At 36.7% G+C, this 18,844-nt stretch overlaps 1 long non-coding RNA gene across 2 annotated transcripts in view; it reads left to right on the forward strand.

Moving 5' to 3' along the window:
- Positions 1-18,844, forward strand: part of LOC141571680 (uncharacterized) — a 44,516-nt gene that overhangs the window by 13,837 nt on the left and 11,835 nt on the right. The window contains exon 1 of one of the 2 annotated variants that reach the window (XR_012496656.2): positions 13,545-16,395. The exons of the other annotated variant lie outside the window; for it this stretch is intronic. This is a non-coding gene — a long non-coding RNA (uncharacterized LOC141571680). Of the gene's footprint in view, positions 1-13,544; positions 16,396-18,844 lie in introns of those variants that run through there. 2 annotated transcript variants of the gene reach the window in all.

Here is an 18,844-nt window from a genome sequence, read left to right on the forward strand (position 1 = left end):
AAGGAACAAAAACTCATAGACATAGACAATAGTTTAGGGGTTACTAGAGGGTATGGGGGGAGGGGGTTTCTAGAAGAGGGTAAACTGGGTCTAATATATAGTGATGGAAAGAGAACTGACTCTGGGTGGTGAACACGCAATGTGAGATATAGATAATGTATTACAGAATTGTTCACCTGAAATCTATGTAACTTTACTAACAATTGTCACCCCAATAAACTTTAATTAAAAAAAAAGATTGTCATAATTATTCCAAAACAAAACGTTAAAATAAAAATTATTGATTCATAAAGTAGTTTATTCTCTCCTTCATACTCACAGATTCCGTAGCTCTGGGAGTCTGAAGCTATCTATCTTACCTCTGATTATGGCACTGGGGATGGTTTGAAATCAAGTTTGCTTTAAGTTTGGAAAGGTGAGATGACAGGGTAAATTGGTCTAGTGGGAATACCCTTAACCACTGAATGCCAAGTGCTTTCATATAACTATTAATATTGTATCATTTCAAATTTATAAAAGGGTTGCAAAGACTTCTATATGCCCTTTACTCAGGTTTACCAATTACTAAACATTTTGCCTCCTTGGTCTATTGTTCTTTCTATCTATCTATCTATCTATCTATCTATCTATCTATCTATCTATCTATCTATCTTGTACCTAATTTGTCAAATAGTTGAGAGCAAGTTGTGGATACCATGCCCCTTTACCCCTAAATACTTCAGTGTGTATATCCTAAAATCATAACCACAGCACAACTAACAAAATTAGGAAATTTTGCATTGGTATTATGACTGTTATCTAATCCCCAGTCCATATTCAAATGTCACCAATTAGCCCAAGAATGCCTATTTTACTTTTTTTCTTTTCCTGGCTCAGGATCCAATCTAGGATCGCGCATGGAATTTAATTTGCATGTCTCTTTAGTCCCCTTTAATCTGTGATAGCCCGTCAGTCTTTCTTTGTCTTTCATGACCTTAGAATTTTTTAAGAGCATTGACCAATTATTTAGTCGGCTATTCACAATTTGAATGTATCTGATGTTTCCTTATAATAAATTCATGTTACACAAATTTGGGAGAAATAACTCAGCATTAATGTTTTATCTTTTTTCGAGGTGTTGTAAGAGGTGATACATGATGTGGCTTTGTCCCATTGCTGGTGATATTCCCTTAATCACCTGCTGAAGGTGCCAGGTTTCCCCATTGTGAAGTTATTTTTCCCTTTGGAATTAATAAGTAGTTATGGAGAGCTATTTTGAGACTTTATACACTATTTTGACCAAGTGTTCTCCACTAATCTTGGCATTCATTGATCAATTAGTATGATGATGGTTTCGAAATGATGATTTTTCTAGCTTTATTATCCCTTTTACGTGCATTAATTTGCATTCTAGGCCATAGTATTTTGATTAAAAAAAAATCCAGAGATTCTATCATTCAGAATTTTGTTTGCTATTTAAGTCTGTGGGCATGGAAAAGAATAAAGCAATCCGTGGTTTTGTAAAAAAAAAATAAAATAAAAATGTCTTAGTTCAGTCTTCTATAACAAATTGCTATAGACTGGGTGGCTTATAAACATTAGAAATGTATTTTCTCACAGTTCTGAGAAAATAGAAGTCTGAGATCAGGGTGCCAGTATGGTAGGGTTCCAGTGAGAACCTCCTTCTTGGTTGCAAACTGCCATCTTCTTGTGGCCTCACATGAAGGTAAGAGCCAGAGAGCTCTCTGGCGCCTCTTTTACAAAGACCCATTTATATAATGGGCTCCCCCCTCATGACCTACACACCTCCCAAACGCCCCACTTCCCAACAGCATCACACTGAGGGTTAAGATTTTAACATAACGGGTTTTAAGGGGACACATTCACTCTATAACACAAAGTTCCTGAAATTCTGTCTCTACAGTATAATGTTGATGGGTAGTTTTTTTTAGAGAAAACTGAGGTAAGTCCTTGGTTTAGGTGTCAGCTTCCTTCAGACTGATGTGTCAGTTATTAGACCTCCACTTATTCCTCTTCTCTGTGCCCTTGAGCATGTACGCCTTTTTACAATTCCTTTACCATCATTTGAGCAGAATTTTAGGAGAGAACTGAGGTAAATGTGTGTGTTCAATCCATACTATCTCTAATTATATCATTAAGGGTAAGTCAGACTGAAGCAGAACCAAGAACAACTTCCAGGTCAGTACAAAATCAGAAGTGCACACTCTTATTCTATCAAAGATGTGGAAGCATTTAAAAAATTATTTTAGATAAATAAACGGAGGCACTGGGAAGTTAAGTAACTTGTCTAAGATCACTTAGCAGGTAACTGGCAGAGCTAATGTTTGAAACCAAGCAACTTGACTCCAGAGACTGTGCCCTATAACCACTGTGTTATAAAGAATTAATGACCAGAGCTGAACACTGGAAGTACTCAATAGAATGCACAGTATCTCGGTGGCTCCTCTATGAAGAGCAGGTTTCCTGTCCTGGGCTGGAGTTCACGGTCATGGATTCATCCTGTTCCCAAAGCAGAGGATTATCAAGAACAAGGCAGGCCTCTCAGTCCTAAGAGGGACTGAAGTTACTACATATTTGTAAATGACATCTAAGAAAGTTTATTTTAAAATAGACATGTAAATATTAAAAATTTAAAACTCATACCACAACTGATTATTTAGTCAGTCTATCTAAAGTTTTTAGAGTGTAAGACGCTTCCTTGTAATTGGTACATTTAATCCCTCCATCATTTCAGTGCAATACCTCACCCACACCTCAGCTGTACCTGTTTGTGCTCACATCCAGAACTGGTCAGGGTTGACCTTTCCATTCTTTAGTTATGGTGGGGAAGGGGTGTTCGCCTGGTCATGGGCTGGGGAAGGGAGTCTCTGACTGCTGAGATTATAGACTTTCAACTAATTCTTCTGTTTTCAGCATCTCCCCGCATTCTCATCTTCAAAGGTACTTGGTACCTCTGATTCTTGAGACTTCCCAGGGCTCTGCAGCATGAATCAGCTTTTTTTCTGGTTGTTGCCTTCTCCCTGGTTGTTGCCTTCTCTTTCTGGTTGTTGCTGCTTTAGGTGTCAGCTTTCTTCAGACTGATGTGTCAGTTACTAGTCCTCCATTTACTCTTCTTTGCCCTTGAGCATGTCTGTCTTTTAAAATTTTCTTTACGATCATTTCAGTAGGATTTTAGGAGACAACTGAGATAAATGTGCATATTCAGTCCACAATTTCAGATACATCTTTAATTATATCATTAAAGGTAATTTGGATTGAAGCAGAACCAAGAACAATTTCTAGGTCAGTATAAAATCAGAAATATATACTCTTATTCTGATAAGACTATTACTAATAAGCTGTTGAGGCAGAAATTAGAGGGATTATTTTTTCTTTTCAAAAAATTTTATTATATTTATTCGGGTGACATTGGTTAATAAAATTACATAGGTTTCAAGTGTACAATTCTATAATACATCATCTATATATCGCATTGTGTTTACCCCCAGTTAAATCTCCTTCCATCACTGTGTTTGATTCCCTTTAACCTTTTCTACCTCCCCCAACCCCCCTTTCCCTCTGGTAAACCACCATACTGTTGTCTATATTTATGAGTTTTTGTGTGTTTGTCTTGTTCATTTGTTGCTTTTAGTTTTAGAACTCACACATGAGTGAAATCATGCAGTTCTCGATTTTTTCCATCTGACTTATTTTGCTTAGCATGATATTCTCAAGATCCATCCATGTTGTCACACATAGCAGTATTTCATCTTTTCTTATGGCTTATTCCATTGTAAATATGTACCACATTTTCTTTATCCAATTATCTATTGAAGCACATTTCTTTTTTTTTTTAATTGAATTTTATTAAATTTATTGGGGTGACAATTGTTAGTAAAATTACATAGATTTCAGGTGTACAATTCTGTATTACATCATCTATAAATCCCATTCTGTGTTCACCACCCAGTCAGTTCTCCTTCCATCACCATATATTTGATCCCCCTTACCCTCATCTCCCACCCCCCACCCCCTTACCCTCTGGTAACCACTAAACTATTGTCTGTGTCTATGAGTTTCTGTTTCTCATTTGTCTTGTTCTTTTGTTGTCTTTGGTTTATATCCCACATATCAGTTAAATCACATGGTTCTCTGCTTTTTCTGACTTATTTCGCTTAGCATTATACTCTCAAGATCCATCCATGTTGTCACAAATGTTCCTATATCATGTTTTCTTACCGCCGAATAGTATTCCATTGTGTATATATACCACAACTTCTTTATCCATTCATCTATGGAAGGACATTTTGGTTGTTTCCATGTCTTGGCCACCGTAAACAAAGCTGCAGTGAACATTGGAGCACACGTGTCTTTATGTATAAATGTTTTCAGATTTTTGGGGTAGATACCCAGGACAGGGATTGCTGGGTCATATGGTAATTCTATTCGTAATTTTTTGAGGAAACTGCCTTCCATAACGGCTACACCAGTCTGCATTCCCACCAACAGTGTATGAGGGTTCCTTTTTCTCCACAGCCTCTCCAACACTTGTTACTATTTGTCTTGTTGATGATAGCCATTCTGACTGGAATGAGGTGATATCTCATTGTGGTTTTTATTTGCATTTCTCTGATGATTAGTGATGTTGAACATTTTTTCATATGTCTATTTGCCATTTGTATGTCCTCTTTGGAGAAATATCTCTTCAGGTCGTCTGCCCATTTTTCAATTGGGTTATTTGTTTTTTTGTTGTTGAGTTTCATGAGTTCCTTGTATATTTTGGATATTAGCCCCTTATCGGAGGCACTGTTTGCAAAAATCTTCTCCCATTCAGTTGGTTGCCTCTTTATTTTGTCGATGGTTTCTTTTGCTGTGCAGAAGCTTTTAAGTTTCATATAGTCCAATTCGTTTATTTTAGCTTTTACTTCCATTGCCTTTGAAGTCAAATTCATAAAATGCTCTTTGAACCCAAGGTCCATAAGTTTAGTACCTATGTTTTTTTCTATGCAGTTTATTGTGTCAGGTCTTGTGCTTAAGTCTTTGATCCATTTTGAATTAATTTTGGTACATGGTGACAGATAGCAGTACAGTTTCATTCTTTTGCACGTGGCTTTCCAATTCTCCCAGCACCATTTATTGAAGAGGCTGTCTTTTCTCTATTGTATGTTTTTAGCTTCTTTGTCAAAAATTATCTGTCCATATTTATGTGGTTTTATTACTGGGTTCTCATTTCTATTCCATTGGTCTATGTGTCTGTTTTTCTGCCAATACCAATGCTGTTTTGATTATTGTAGCCCTGTAGTACAAGCTAAAGTCAGGGAGTGTGATACCTCCAGTATTGTTCTTTTTTCTTAAGATTGTTTTGGCTATTCGGGGTCTTTTGTGGTTCAAACAAATCTGATGATTTTTTGTTCTATTTCTTTAAAAAATGTCATTGGAATTTTGATGGGGATTGCATTAAATCTGTATATTGCTTTGGGTAATATGGCCATTTTAACTATGTTGATTCTTCCAATACATGAGCACAGAATATCTTTCCATTTCTTTGTGTCATCTTCAATTTCTTTTAAAAATGTCTTATAGTTTTCAGCATATAGGTCTTTCATATCCTTGGTTAAGTTTATTCCTAGGTATTTTATTCTTTTTGCTGCAATTGCAAAAGGAATTATTTTTTGTATTTCTTTTTCTGAGATTTCATTGTTAGTATACAGGAAGGCAATGGACTTTTGTACGTTGATTTTGTAGCTGGCAACTTTACTGTATTCGTTGATTGTTTCTAATAGCGTTTTGGTGGAGTCTTTCAGGTTTTCTATATATAGCATCATGTCATCTGCAAAGAGTGACAATTTAACTTCTTCATTCCCAATTTGGATGCCTTCTATTTCTTTCTCTTGCCTGATTGCTCTGGCAAGGACTTCCAACACTATGTTGAAAAGCAGAGGTGATAGGGGACAGCCCTGTCGTGTTCCTGAATGTAGAGCAAAGGGCTTCAGTTTTTCACCATTAATTATGAGATTAGCTGAGGGTTTGTCATATATGTCCTTTATTATGTTAAGGTATTTTCCTTCTATACCTATTTTATTAAGTGTTTTAATCATAAATGGCTATTGTATCTTGTCAAATGCTTTTTCTGCATCAATTGATATAATCATATGATTTTTGTCCTTTATTTTGTTTATGTGATGTGTCATATTGATGGATTTGCGGATGTTGAACCATCCTTGTGCCCCGGGGATGAACCCCACTTGGTCGTGATGAATAATCTTTTTAATGTATTGTTGTATTCGATTTGCTAGAATTTTGTTTAGGATTTTTGCATCTGTATTCATCAGAGATATTGGTCTGTAGTTTTCTTTTTTTGTGTTGTCCTTACCAGGTTTTGGTATCAGGGTAACGGTGGCCTCATAAAATGAGTTAGGGAGTACCGTCTCTTCTTCAATTTTTTGGAAGAGTTTGAGCAGGATTGGTATTAGATCCTCTTTGAAGGTTTGGCAGAATTCACTAGTGAAGCCTTATGGTCCTGGACTTTTGCTTTTGGGAAGGTTTTGGATGACTGATTCAATTTCGTTACTGGTGATCGCTCTGTTTAGATTTTCCAGTTATTCATGGTTCAATCTAGGAAAGCTATATGTTTCTAAGAACTTGTCCATTTCTTCTAGGTTATTGAATTTGGTGGTGTATAGTCCTTCATAGTATTCTTGGATGATCCTTTGTATTTCTGTGGTGTCCATGATAACTTCCCCTTTTTCATTTCTGATTTTGTTCGTTAGTGTCTTCTCTCTTTTTATCTTAGTGAGTCTAGCCAAGGGTTTGTCAATTTTGTTAATCTTTCCAAAGAACCAGCTCTTTGTCACATTAATTTTTTCTATTGTCTTTTTGTTCTCTATTTCATTTAGTTCTGCTCTGATTTTTGTTATTTCCTTTCTTCTGCTGACCTTGGGTTTCACTTCTTCTTCTTCTTCTAGTTCTTTAAGGTGTACTGTTAGGTTGTTTATTTTGGATTTTTCTTGTTTCTTGAGATAGGCCTGTAATGACATAAACTTCCCTCTTACTATTTCTTTTTTTTATATTCCCAAAGTTTTTATATGTCAGGTTGTCATTCTCATTTATCTATATGTATCTTTTGATCTCACCTAAATTTCTTCTTTGACCCAGTTGCTCTTTAGTAACATGTTGTTTACTCTCCACACATTTGTCATTTTTTCCACTTTTTTTGCAGTTGATTTACAATTTCAAAGCATAGTGGTCATAGAATATGCTTGGTATGATTTCAATCTTCCTAAATTTGTAGAGACTAGTTTTGTGTCCTAACATGTGGTGTGTATTCTTGAGAATGTTACATGTGCACTAGAGAATAATATATAATCTTGTATTTTTGGATGAAAGGCTCTGTTTAATCTTGATTATGTCCACTTGGTCTACTATGTCATTTAAGGCCTATATTTTCTTATTGATTTTCTGTTGCATGATCTATCCATAGCTGTCAATGAGTATTTAGGTTCCCTACTATAATTGTGTTTTGTCAGTTTCTCTCTCTATTTTGATTAGTAGTTGCTTCACATATTTTGGGGCTGTCTGATTGGATGCATATTTATTGATAAGTGTTATGTCTTTTTGATGTATTGTCCCCTCTGTTATTATAAAATATCCATTTTTGTTTCTTATTACCTTTTTTAGACTTGAAATCTATTTTGTCAGATATAAGTATGACTACAGCTAATTTTCTCTGGATGCTGTTTACTTGAAGTATCATTTTCCACCTTTTCACTTTGAGACTATATTTGTCCTTGCAGCTGAGATATGTCTCCTGAAGGCATCATGTGGTTGGTTTTTATTTTTTGATCCAACCTAATACTCTGCCTTTTTATTGGTGAGTTCAGTTCATTAACATTTAGGGTAATTATTGATGTATGAGGATTTCCTGCAGCCATTTTCCTTTTTCCTGTAGCCATTTTATCTTTTGTTTTCTGGCAGCTCTGTATCTCCATTTTTTTGTTATTAAATTTATTGGGGTGACATTAGTTAATAAAATTATATAGCTTTGACATACATAATTTTGTAATACACGATCTATATATACATTGTTTTTATCACCCAAAGTCAAATGTTCTTTTGTCATTAGAGCCGAAATCAAAAGCAGCCAAAAATAGTCAAATCCCTTTCTCCAAGAGCATAGAAGGCTCAGTCTTTGAACCTTCCCAGGGGATAAGAAATAACTAAATTCCACCCCTCTATTTCAGCAAAGAAAAGGGTAAAAAAGAACAAAACAGTCAAATTTTCACAGTCACAGTTACTGAATATTTGTATTCTGCTAAGACTGTTTCATGTCCCTTTTCTCTATCCACATTGTCTCCTCCCAGTTTAGGTCTTCACCATATCCAAGCTGGACTCACCCAAAGTCTCTGTCTCTATCTTATAAATATTGTTATCTTCTAACATAAAAATCTGATGAAGTCATTCAACTATGTCAAAACTTGTAATTGTTCTCGATAGTCTTATAAATATCTTTACACTCAACAGCATGATACCTCTGATGAGCAAAATAATGCACTCCTCGACCCCCACAAAAATTGCCACATCCTATTCTTAGAACTGTGACTATGTTATGGATTTTGTAGATGTGATTAAGGATTACAAGATAGGAGATTATCCTAGATTATTTGGGTGGGTCCAACGTAATAACAAGAGTTCTTATAAGAGGGAGACAAGGGCATATCTGTAGTAGATGTGATGATGGAAGTAAGAGGTTGGAGTGCTATCAGAAAGGGGTCAAGAGCCCAGAAATACAGGCAGCCTCTAGCACCTGGAAGGGGAAATGAATGGCTTTTCCCCTGGAGCCCCAAAAGGAACCAGCCTTGAGATTCTTTTATTTTAGCCCCTTAAGGCTGTTTTGGACTTCTGGCCTACAGAATTGTAATAGAATCAACGTGAGTTGTTTCCAACCATTAAGTGTGTGACAATTTATTACAGCAGTAAAAGGAAACTAATGCAGTTCCGGAGGCTCTTTCCATCCTGGTCCCAGGATTCTTTTCCAACTTCATCTCGAGTCCCTCTCCCATCTATCTCCTGCAACCACAGAGGAAGAACCACTGTTTATCAAACATTTTAAAACCCTGCTTCTGCTATCCCTCTACCACTACTCTCATCCACCCACTAAGTTATTAAACTTCTACTCAGGTCCCAAGGTTCAGCCCAAATTCCCTTTGCTCAGGACAGCGTACCTTATTCTTCCTCCTCTCATGACATTTCCACTTCTTGGAACATACCTAATTGTTTATTTAGGCCTTTCTCCCTGGGCAGAACATGAACTCCTCTCCAGAAAGATCATTTAAGTATTTCTAGTTATTAAACCAATGCTTAAACTCCAATAGGTGCTAATAAATATTTACTGAGGAGAATTTCATTTTACACATTTGTCCATGTTAAGTGTTTTAGGTGTGAAAAAGGCAATCGATATCAATCAGATGAGGAATTCTATACATGATATAGACTTCCAATTCTATGCAATGTTTGGAAATCTCACCTGTACTATCCCCACCCATTTTTAAATTGTCATAGGAGCAATAGTAATAATGATACACTGGATAAAATCATTTACTGGATCTGTATTAAACTTTTAGGTAACAGATAATATTTATATATTGTTTCTACTATATTTACATCACTTGAAAGTGTATAAGGACTTCAGGACAATATAATATCATAGCAAAGTTTCATGTAACAAAGTTAACTAATTTTTTGAGTGAACATTTTAAGCAATTGAAAACCTCCTCATATTTTAACAAGTCAATCCCTATTGAAAGAGAAGTTTTTATATAAACATTATGAACATATATAAGCTCATAACACCAGACATCAGGTTATATTATCTAGACACAGCTACTGAGGAACTGATCTTGAGCAAAAATTTCCAAACTTCTGACTTTAAAAACCAGAATCCTAAACATTTATGAAAATACAACTCAGAAGAAAACTGGGGGCTTTCCTAATGCTCTCTTCCCTGGACTGAACAGGGGAGACACACTTAGTGACATGCTACTATGGATATCCAACCCTTCCAGAATTTGCAGGACGAACAAGAAACACTGTTCAATCACAAATGCATCTGCAGTCTCACAATCCTGAGGACAGAGTTAGCAGTGTATTTTCATAATAATTTTATCACCATCTTACAAATGAGGGAACTGGCACCAGGAGGTTGAACAACTTAACTGTAGGTCCCACAACCAGTAAATGAGGGTGCTGAGATTTTAGCTCAATCAAAGCCGGTACCTATGTCTCAACTACAAGGCCATACTGCTTCTGAGGGAGGGCATCGATTGGCCTGCTGCTGCCTCCAAAAGGGGTCACCATTTTCTAAGGGACTCTACAGTAGGGTGGCTTCTAAACACCTCAGTGATCTTGAGTGGACAGGGGTTGACCTGGGCTCATCAGGACAAAGAAGGTGTGAATAGGTGTGAATACTCTTGTCTCTGTTGTTGGTTGAAGCTGTTCCAGGCTGTGAAGGTCTGACTTAAAGATCTAGGGGTTCTGGGCCCCTCAGGAATATCTGTCTGCCTCCAATGCTGACTTTATATATAATCAGAGGTTTCTGTCACCAGACAAAGGAGGGGTGTGTGTGGTAGTATTCCTTCTGTGAGAAATAATAGACTCCAGACTCTACTCTCCAGGAATGTCTGCTCCATAATATTAGACTTAATTATTTGAATTTAATTTGTTAAAATATTTATTCAAAGCATAGAATGAATTTTATTAGTGAGGATCCAACTTATTTAGATTCTTAAATAACCATAGTTTCTTCATAAAATAAAACTGGAGATTGTTCCCTTTGAGAAATTCCTCACCTTGACCGGGTTCTTATTCTACACCCCATTTCTGGTTCTCTCTTACTGTTAGTTCCACCTTGACAGTGGAACTAAGGCCTTTTGAATCGACAGCTGAGTTTATACACTGCTCTTCCCTCTTTAATCCTTGACCTGGGAGGAACTAGAGATATTGCTATCATGAAATTAAACACAATAAGTCTGCTTTTTACTCTGCCTTTCCTGAAGATTTAGCTTTGTCTCAGGTTCTGCTTATGGGAAATTTAAACACAGACAAAAGCCAAATGAAACTCCGCTGTGTGTTCAAAGCCATGTCCTCTCTGAGGGCTGGATCTTCGACCCTGAGGGATCACACTGTTACGAGGCTTGGCCTTGTCTCTAGTTGAAGAGGCCTTCTGCATAGGTTGTAAGTGTATTCACAATCCTGGGCACTGGGTGACTTTGCTCAGCTGTTGGACACTAATGGATGGTTCTGGTGTCAGACGTAATTTTAGGGATGCACAAGAAGCAGGTGTTTGGAAAGACCAATAGACTCAGCTCTAATAGCACTGACTCTATCAAGCCTTTCCTTGTCACCTCATACCCCAAGCAAGAAGAACTGACCTTCTCATTTGTGTCTTCCTCACCCTGGATACTTTTCTGGCCTAGCACTAATCACATGTTCTTATAATCATTTGTTCACTTCCATCTATGTCTTTTTGATAGACAGCAAGCAACCTGAGGGAAAAGATTATGCTTTCTTCATCATGATGTCTCTGTTACCCAGCAAGATACCAGAAACCAAAACTTTGGAGGCACTTAATAATCGATGAATGAATGGATGAATGAGCAGGTTTTGTATGCTCCTCTCACAGAATCTCTAGGAGTAAGATACTGGGACCGATGGGTCTGCATAATAGCATCCATCCACAATGCTCACCCGAGACAGATCAGGCAAGTGACTGTGCCAGTTCTACTAGCAGTCTCGTCAGAACATTCAGAGGCAAGAGATTAAATGGGGCCGAGCCTGGCAGCTTCTTCCTACACTGGCCTCTTGAAGTATTGGACCCCTTAAGCTATTTCCTGGAGGTAGACACTAAGAGCCTACTAGCTGCACAGGCTCTTGGGGCTGTCCTTGGAGCTTCCTAGAATAGGCACAGGGCCAGTCTAGTCTGTAGGTATGGCCAGTGGCAACCTGCTAAATAGCTACAAGCATTAAGCCACCATTTCAGCAGAGGACTGACTGAAGGATGGTGACTCACCCCTCTCCTGCCCGCTAGAGCCATGAATAGCTATGCTGATGTTCTCTGATTTCAGAATGGGGGTGGGAGAAAGCTGTCAGACATCTTCTGCAGCTTTTCTAGGAATCCTGTACTAGCATTTCTGAGCATGGAGAATGGAGCCCATCAGAGCACCTTATTATGCCCTGGGCTCTTCTATCTAGTTGGTGAGAACTGTGTTCTCAGCAGCAGGACAAAAGCCTTTTCCCTGAGAAAAAGGCTTAATGGAAATTAAATACATATTTGACATTCAGTTTGAGGAAAGGCACACAGAAAAGGCCAGAGCCTCTTATTCATGATGACCATAAAAATGTATGTATAAGGATGTATACAAATAAATAGTAAAATAAGCTAATCAACACAACACCCAAATTTCAGAATGCTATAGTTTTTGGTTTTTTTTTAATGAGTAAGGAATATCTATGAGTACTGACAAGTAAATAAATCTATGATATACTCAAGTGAAAAACCAAATGATCTAATTTATGTCAAAAGAAAAATAACCTACAGATGTGTATATATGCCTATCTATGTATTTTGTAAAAGCAACTATCTATAAGAAATACGTAAACACACAGGATCTGTTGGGGAGAAGTGGGCAGAAATTGGAAGGTAAGTTTAATATTTTTGTTGTTCATAATTTTATTTAAGTTTTTATAATGAGCATTTATTTAAAAACAAAAATAAAAAATAAATTAAAAGAAAAATAGAAAAGTGGGCAAAGGAAATGAACAATTTTTAGAAGAAAATATACAAATTTCCACTTACAAAATTTTACATGTATATTTTAACTAGTTTTAAAGAAAAGCAAATTAAAGTAACAGTGAGGTGATATTTTTTGCACATCAAACTGGAAACTGTTTTTTAAATGCTAATAAGTAAGTATGGATGAGCATGTGGTGAGATATCAGGTAGGCACTTCTTTTTAACTGGTGGTGAAGTTTATACAATTTACCAGGGCACATTCATTCAGAACAATAAAGGAAAAATATATTATGAATCTTAAAAAAGTTTTACTTTTATATTTTACTTAACAATTCTAATTCTTGAACCTATCTAAAGAAAATAATCAGAGCTCTGATAAAAATTTATGCATCAAGACACTCATTACTGTATCATTCATAATACAAAAAGTAAAAACAATCTACATGCTCAATAATACTACCACGTTTCCCCAAAAATAAGACCTAGCCAGACAATCAGCTCTAATGCGTCTTTTGGAGCAAAAATAAATACAAGACCTGGTATTATATATATTATATTATATTACATTACAATACATTATATTATATAAGACCCAGTCTTATTTTATTATAATGTATATTATAATGTACATAATGTAAATAATTTATTATAATGTATATAATGTATATTATATTTATTATATATTATATTTTATTATAAGACCCGGTCTTATAATAAAATAAGACCGGGTCTTATATTAATTTTTGCTCCAAAAGACACATTAGAGCTGATTGTCTGGCTAGGTCTTGTTTTCGGGGAAACAAGGTAAAATTGTTAAAGGATAGTATTATGCAGCCATTAAAACTTTTGTGCTCAAAGAATATTTAATGACGTGTTAAAATCTCATTTTATAATGTTCAGTGAAATCAGGGACAGAAAGTATTTAAGGTATGAATTCAACTTTGTAAGTAAACAAATATCTAGATATGCATATGCATTCATAAAACATAGACAAGAGACTAAACAAAAATAGACCAAAACAGTACAGTTTGTTATAGCTGGGCTGCAATAACGGGTAATTTTGATTTCTTTATAATTTTCTACATTTTTTCAACAATGTACTTTTTTTAAATTAAAATTTATTGGGGTGACAATGGTTAGTAAAATTACATAGGCTACAAGTGTACAATTCTGTATTACATCGTCTATGTATCACATTGTGTGTTCACCACCCAGAATCAGTTTTCCTTCCATCACCATATATTTTATCCTATTTACCCTCATCTATTACCCTTCTCCCCCCTTACTCTCTGGTAACCACTAAACTATTGTCTGTGTCTGTGAGTTTTTGTTTCTTTATTTGTTTGTCTTGTTCCTTTGTTGCTTTCAGTCTTATATCCCACATATCAGTGAAATCATATGGTTCTCAACTTTTTCTGATTTATTTTGCTTAGCATTATAATCTCAAGATCCATTCATGTTGTTGCATATGGCACTATTTCATCTTTTCTTATGGCAGAATAGTATTCCATTGTGTATATATATACCACGTCTTCTTTATCCAATCATCTATCGAAGGATACTTTGGTTGCTTCCATGTCTTGGCCACCGTAAATAAGTGTTCTTATTTTCCACTTATCAGAAAAAATAGTAAATTTAAGCTGAAATAATATCAAAAGTAAAAGAGAAGAAAATCTACTATAGTTCTTATTGACTAGCATCAAACAGATAAACCATTGGCTCGGTTTTATGGTGTACTGTTAGTGCAATGTTTTAGGGTAGAGAAGCTCAAAAAGCTAGTAATGTCTACTTGTAATGCTCCATAAACTTTTAAATGTAGAATATATTATATATTTTTGGATTTGGAATTTCAGAGTTCAAATATATATGTAACTGCTTTGAAAGGTCCATAAGTATTTTTATAACACCCAGAGAATGCAAATAGACTGAGCTGCACTGTACATGCTAAATATAGCCAGTCATATATATATAAAGATCTTGTTATGAACGATCTGTGCTTCCACAGTTCAACTCCATCTCTGATTAAGCTCTGCATTAAAGCAGGATTTTAAGGCATCTGTATTTTGGATTCCGAGGATAAAAGTGCTCACTTTATCTCACCACACTCTCCAGGAAACAAATGCTCCAGATATCAGGCCTGGCACCAGCAAATGCTCTCCAGTTGTTTCCACTAATGACTAATCTTTACATAAATGTTACTTTGTTTTGTTTAGTTTTAGTAGAGGAGAGAAGATTCTGGGAGACAATACTTTTAAAAATCACTTGCCTTAAAAAGTATTTCTTAAAAATATAACTGTATACTTTATATATGGATGATGTTACACAGTCACCATCATTGATAAGATTTCTGCCAATTTCCTCGGAAGGCTCAGAGCATAGGAGAAAAGGTATCCAAGTGAGTCTTGCTATTTTCTATCCAAAATAGATCTAGCCATGTTGAAATACATTTAAGAAAACAATAGGAACTACAACCAAATTCATTTGGAGACTAGGCAGTCTAGTCCAGATTTGGTAAACATTTATACTTTTCACTTCCTTTAAAGTAAACAAAAAGCCTGGTGTTGGCTGGAGATCTGCATCTGTGTGCTAATGAAAACACCCCACATGGTTCAGAAGGTATGTGACAGGCCAGTGTTACTCACACAGTACCTGGGAAAATACATTGCTCCCACATACCACAGGCAGCAAGCTTGGTCCCGTTAAGGGGATTTGTCAGGATATGTTAAAGTCACTGACATTAAACCTTTGGTGTCTCTAACTAATCCCAGTGTGTATTTGACTCTGTTTGCTTCTGATTTACAATGTCATGCTATATGTTACTTTAATACCATCTCACAGAGTAAAAGATTATTCAGTATTTGGGGTAAAATAGACTGGAACCTCATTGGCTCAATGTCCATGTGACTTTAGGCATCTTTTTTTTTTACCATGGAGGGCTCTTCATTGAAACTACTATATCAAAGGCACTTAGCAGGAACTCTTATTACTATATGTGCATTATTTATCTTAATTTCCAAATTAGGTAATCAATGGCAGAATCATCTAAAGGGTCATTAACCAAGAGATGTGTAAAGTTGCCAATGCTGTGTGGCTGCCTGGGGCACATCCATGTGTGTGGTATGTGTGACATTTCAGTGCACAGACAGTTTCCATGGGCTGTCAGGTTGGTGAGTCTGTGGGTGCAGAGGGCACTGGCTCTGGGGCGTGTGTCGTTCATTCACCTGTCCTACTCCAAAGCGCTTTGAGATCCCATCTGGACTGTGTTCCTGTTGGGTTATGTAAGCCTAATTTCTTCATCTTCTACATGCTGACCACACTCTTCTAGTTAATCAAATAAAATGGCATTTTGTGGGAGAAATTAGATCTCAGTGCAGTTATGACAGGCTACTCCTTTCCCCTTCCTTCCTTCCTTCCTTCCTTCCTTCCTTCCTTCCTTCCTTCCTTCCTTCCTTCCTTCCTTTTCTTTCGTTCAACAATGAGAAACAAAATGAAAATAAAAGTTTCAATGGCTGCAGTGGCTCCCTCAAGCCTCCTTTTTGAAAACTGAATGCCTCGGGAAACACACTCAACAACTGGCCCACAGACCCAGCTGTGTGTGGCTCCGCCTCTGCACCTGGCCCGACTTACAGGTGAGGTATTTCCAACTTGCCTCAATCATAATTGTGCTGTCCTTGGAAGTTTTTCTTAACCTGGGAGGTCTATATTCTCTTCAGAAACCCAAGTCCATCATTTTCCAGGCTCATTTCCCCTAGTTCCAGAGTGTGAAAATTGGTTTGAACCCATTTCTGCCATGACTTTGGACAATTTTCCTAATTTTACTTACAGAGCCTCAGCTTACTTATCTATAATAATACCAGTCAGTTCTATGGTATGAATTAACTGAGATAAGGTATTGTAATGCTATCACAAAAGCATATAAATGGCCAACAAGCACATGAAAAGGTGCTCGATGTCATTAGTTATTAGGGAGATGCAAATAAAAACCACAATAAGATACACTTCACACACCTAGGAATGCTAGCATCAAAAACTGAGAAAATAGCAAACGTTGGTGAGGATGTGGGGAGATTAGCACCCTCATACATTGCCGGTGGTAATGTAAAATGGAAACTGTGAAAACCAGTTTGGCAGTTCCTCAATAAATTAAATGTAGGATTCCCATATGACCTAGTAATTCCTCTCCTGAGTAAATACCCAAAAGAATTGGAAAAGGGAGGCCAAATAAAACTTGTATATGAATACTCAGAGCAGCACTACTCCCAACGGCCAAAACAAAGAAACAACTCAAATGTCCATCAACTGATGAATGGATAAACAAAGTGTGTTGTGTCTATAACAATGTAATATTATTCAGCCATAAAATGGAAGTGAAGCACTGATATATGCTACAACCTGAATGAAAACTTGAAAATATTCTGATAAGTAAAAGAAGCTAGATCCAAAAAGCTACATGTTATATCAATCAAGTTATGTGAAATAGCCAGAACAGACAAATCCATAGAGACAGAAAGCCCATGAGGAGCTGCCAGGGACAGGTAGAAAGAACGAATAGAGTGTAACGGGTATGGGGTTTCCCTTTGGAGTGATGAAAATGTTCTGCCGTTAGATAAGAGGTGATTGTTGCACAACATTGTGAATATACTAAATGTCACGAATTGTAAATTTTATGTTACATGTGTTTTACTATGGTAATATATGTAATTACTTAGTGAGCATTCGATACACATTAGTCATCATTACTAAATAACTTGGCATTTTTATGTATTCTTAGGATATTACCTAACAATTATCATCTAACAACATTATGCATTGGGTTTATTATATTATTGTCTACTTGATATACTTCTTGTCTCTCTAACTAAGCTATACACTCCATCAGATCTGAACAGGACCTCACAACCTCTGCCAAGTTATCTCCATATACAGACACAACTTCCTGTGTGAATTAGTTTGCGAGGTGCTGAACATCTTATCTGCCCCAAGGTGTTTGGCCCATGGGCCCACTTTGAGCTCTGAAAGTCCACGTGAGAAAGACTTGTTTGTGTGAGGCACTGTGTCACTACTGGAACCCTGTTGAAATGCAGGTTTATTATCCAGAAGAGTTAATACACTGTACCAACAGACCAGAAAATTTAACACCTTAGCATGAATTAAGTCAGTTGACCAAAAAGGCATCGGAGGAAATGGGACTTGGCACAGGAGACTTGGTGGGAGATGGCTGAGGTGACAGTTTTGCCTGTTCAGGTGAACTTCAGTGAGTAGCTCTGAATCGTCAGGGCAGTGGAAGAAAATGACACTCTGGAGGAGGGCAGCTGATGGGGAGGTGAGGAGATCTGAGAGGCAAATTTCACCTATTTGAGATTTTACCAATGTCTTGTGTTATGCCCAAAGCCATTATGTCTACCCAATATATAGCGGGCGCAACCACAATGACAATCAAAGTGCTTCTTTTGAATGAAGAGATGCCTGGAATAAGTTTCAAAAGACCCCTTTCCTATACCCTTCTCTTTTATCACCAATATAACTAAAATAATAATAGTAGTTAACATTTACAGGGCTTATGATGGGCTAAATAATTTATGTGATTTTGTCATTCAACCTGCCCTTAATTCTATGAGATAGTTACTATTATTATTCCCAATTTACAAAAGAGAGAGAGAGAGAGAGAGAGAGAGAGAGAGAGAGAGAGAGAGAGAGGAAAGGAAAGGAAAGGAAAGGAAAGGAAAGGAAAGGAAAGGAAAGGAAAGGAAAAAAGAAAAGGAAAGGAAAAGGAAACTGAAACTTAGAAAGGTTAAGCAACTTGCCCATATCAAAGTTTGGAAGGCAGGGTTTCAACCATCCAGAACCTCCCCTCTAACCACAACACTGACTTTTCTAATGCCCTCCGTCACTCTGGGTGGAAGCATCAGCATGGACTAAATGAGTCAAAATGAGTGAGAGCCAACAGTGGGAAAGAATAATCATGACCATTGTGGGCTGTAGCGCCGTTTGGATCATTTCCCTGTCTGCCCCTTCCAGTTACCCCTCCCGCCTGAGCCTGGAAGCTGTAATTGTTAATATCAAGTCAAGATCATTGTA

Source organism: Rhinolophus sinicus, chromosome 2, assembly GCF_057876585.1.
Source record: "Rhinolophus sinicus isolate RSI-liver-muscle chromosome 2, RSI-T2T, whole genome shotgun sequence".
Lineage (NCBI taxonomy): Eukaryota > Metazoa > Chordata > Mammalia > Chiroptera > Rhinolophidae > Rhinolophus > Rhinolophus sinicus.